This window comes from Melozone crissalis, unplaced genomic scaffold (assembly GCF_028551555.1).
Source record: "Melozone crissalis strain CALT ecotype California unplaced genomic scaffold, PUWL_Pcris_2 ptg000046l_1, whole genome shotgun sequence".
In the NCBI taxonomy this organism is placed as follows: Eukaryota; Metazoa; Chordata; class Aves; order Passeriformes; family Passerellidae; genus Melozone; species Melozone crissalis.
In genome coordinates, this window is record NW_026535824.1 from 4198258 (window position 1) to 4201803 (window position 3546).

The window sequence follows — 3546 nt, forward strand, 5'->3', positions numbered from 1 at the left end:
AAGGGACCCTCAAGATGATCTGGTTCCAAGCTGAGCAAGCTCCTAGCACAGCAGGTTGCTGCGGCCCCTGTCACACCTGGCCTCGGATGTTGCTGCGGATGGGGCATCCACAGCCTCTCTGCACTGGTCCCTGTGTCGGGGGCAATCACCCTGAGAGTAAAGAACTTCTTCCCATCATCAAATCTCTTCCGCCTCTTGCAGTTTGATCCCATTCCCCCTTATCCTGTCTCAACAGTTCCTGACCAAGAGTCCTCTTCCACTTCCCTGTGGGTCAGGCTGTTCCTGCAGGGTCACACATGTGGCTGGACCTGCAGACAGGACAGGGAAGTCAAGTTCCCAGTCAGAGATAATGGGGAAAGTGACACGAGAGATGAGAGAAGACGGAAAATGTAGGAAAATGTAAGGCATTGGTTTGGGTCGGCAACTGGATGCATGCCTTTTATTAGAGGCCAGGTTCTCTGGTGAACTTTGTTCCTGCATCTTCCTGAGATTTCTTTTCTGGGTGAGGAACTCATCAGTGCTGAAAGCACAGGCCTGTCCCTTGTGATCCATTTGGGATGGCAGTGGAAATGCCCTGAGTGCACATTTAGACGCACCTTCATGGCTTCTCATGCCACGACACCAAAAATAAATCGGCAGTTTGGGTTTTTGAATGACATGTAGTCCTTTGAAATATCTGCAGGCAGTGGTCTGAAACTGCTTTGTGAGCCTGCTCCTTGGGATCAGCTGTGAGGAGCTCAGGGCTGTCCTGAGCCCAGTGATGTGTCCCACTGGGAGCAGCCCCACAGACTCACGTGCAGAGCAGGCACTGCCAAAGGCGCTGGAGATCTCACCTACCCTGCAGCCACCACTGTCAAGGTGCTGTAAACATCAGCTGGTGCTGACTTTCCCCTTGGACCCTGTGGTGTAATCACTATGGGGAATTGCGTTCCTGAATCCCGTGGGATTTCCCCTTGCAGCTGTGATGGGGATGCTCGGGGAGTGTGCGGCTTTGGGGGCAGCTGCCCGGGCAGGGGCTGAGCTCGGGGCCCTGTTAGGCCCATCGCCCCCAGCGGCAGCAGCAGCAGCCCCAGGGCCCGAAGACCCGTGCCCCCTGCCCAGCACAGGCTGCCCTGTCTCTGCAGCTGTCACCCAAGTGGGGCCCAGGGAGACGAGTGGCCACTGGAAGCAGCAGGAAAGCGGGCAGGGTGAGGATGCCCTGGCTTGGCTTGTGTCTCTGGAACAATGTGGGCTCAGGGCAGTGCAGAGCAGGCTGGGAAGAAGAGCCCAAAGCCTTTGGAGGCTGCAAGGCTTAAAGATCAGTCCCTGCAGCAGCCCAGATGTAGCTGGCCCAGTTGCCAAGGCTGTGGTGGCCTTGAGAGTGTGCAGGTGAATTTTGCATGGCTGTGGCCTGCTGGCGGCTCTGGGCCCAGGAGTCCCTGTGGCGTCAGCAGGAAGGGTGGCTGAAGGTTTGCTGCCTGCTTTGGTGGCCTGGCTGCAGGGGCCAGTGCTGGGAGAGCCCCCTGTGTAAGAGCTGGTGAGAGCTGAGCTCTTGGGGACAGCGCTGTGCCCCAGGCCAGGAAGAGCAGCAGTGCCCAGTGCCAGGAGTGGTGTCAGTGGGAGCCCCTGTGCACAGGGACCCCCAGCCCCGGGGTCGCCGTGCCAGCACCCCTGTTACCTGATTGGAAAAAGACACAAAACTCAAATAAGTTTTGTGGGTGCTTTATTAAGGGCCCGGGGAGCTGGGGGGACTCACGTCCCAAAAAAAACCCGAGCCCCCGATTTCACGTATGGGTGCTTCCCTCTTATACATGCGATTCATAACAAAGTCTCCAAGAAACAGTTCCCCTTGCCTAGTCACGGTCCCCTTGTAATACATTCCTTAGTTCACAAGCAAGATCATAAATCTTCTGCTTATCTTATTCTAAGAGCATTGTATGCTGCCTCCAGACAGGTTAGCATTCTTACTTTCCTGCACTAGTTTAATTATTTATTAAATTCCTAAGACTACCTGCTAGGTTACGCACAAACCCAACACACACACTATCAACGGCTACAAAACTGCAAAACTGCTTTTAACAAACCAATTCACACACAACTCATAACTAAACTATAATTACACATTTTGCTAAATTTCATTTCTTTTCCAACATTTCCCCCCTTTTGAGCATCCTTCAGTCCTGCTGCAAGGATGCTCAATCAACAGTATTGACAGTAACATCTTCATAACCAGGTGGGGAGTGTTCTTCATTCTGCCGCCCGCGGGTCATCGCCTTCAGCAACCGGAGAGATCGTTTCTTTTCCTTTTCGATCACACCTAAGAGGCATCTATATACAATCCGTATAGTCACTAAAAATACTAAAAACATTAGTGTATACTGTATAGCAGACGTAATCCAGCCAGTCAGGTGAAGCCCCAAAGAATCAAATACTGCTCCTATCCAGTTATGCTGTGCTTCCTTTTCAATTTCCTTGGTTTTTGTTTCCACTTCTGCCAGTTGAGAAATATCTTTCTCAACTTCAAGTGTAACATTTGGAATGTGTACACAGCAATGATCTATTCTCCTACTCAGGTAACCACAAACTCCATGTTCTTTTAACAGTAGCAAGTCCAGTGCCATTCTGTTTTGTAGGGTCATTCTTGATGTAGCTTGCAATTGCAAATTTAGATCTTTAAAACCCTTCTTAGTAGCTGCTGCCAACCTTTCTGTCCTAACAAGTTGTTGAGCATCTCCCTATTTCAATATGTTGCTCCCAGAGGGAATAATGACTCTAGTATCCATCCAAAGAGTACTCCTGAGCCAGGTTCACGCCACTGCTCCTCTAGGGATTCTTCCCTCTTTCTGAGTCCTTTCCTTTGGATCAATCTATTCTGTTTCCAGTATGGACACAATGTGGGAACCCCTAGGGTGATTTGTGTTACTGTTCCATCTAGAGGTAAATGTGTGGTCCACTGTCCATGTCCCAACACCCAGACTAGATTTCCAGGGCTATGCACAGTAGTATATCTGCAATCTATAGGTCCCTCCATGGACTCTCTGCTAACCGTATGATCATATCCCCTACACTCGCATCCCCACTTTAATGCCATTTTCACCGGTACCAATCCAATTCGGTCTTCTGGTGTATCACATGTAAAAACCTCAGTACAATTCCAATCCTCTTTCTGCGGTCTGAACTCTCGGGAAGATGTAGATGTGATAAGGGCCCTATAATGTGACTGATTCTTTACTCCTGATCATTGGAAGCACCATTGTACTTCCCCAAGGTAATTATACTGTTCCAAAACACTAGGTCCCCATAATGTCTTCCAACTATTCCAGGTGTCAAAATTCTGTGTGACATTCTGACAACTCATCTCATTTCGGTGGGATTTCGTTCTTATTCGTACTGTATTGCATGGCTCATCTATTGGGGTTGCAATCAAACACCTCCTGGTATTTTGAATCCAACCATAATGATTGGGTTTCTTTTCACATTCCTCTCTAGTCATAGCCCGAAAGGTCATACACAAATCCCTCCATACATCTACTGGTTTGGGAACTGACTGGCAGGACCATGAAACAT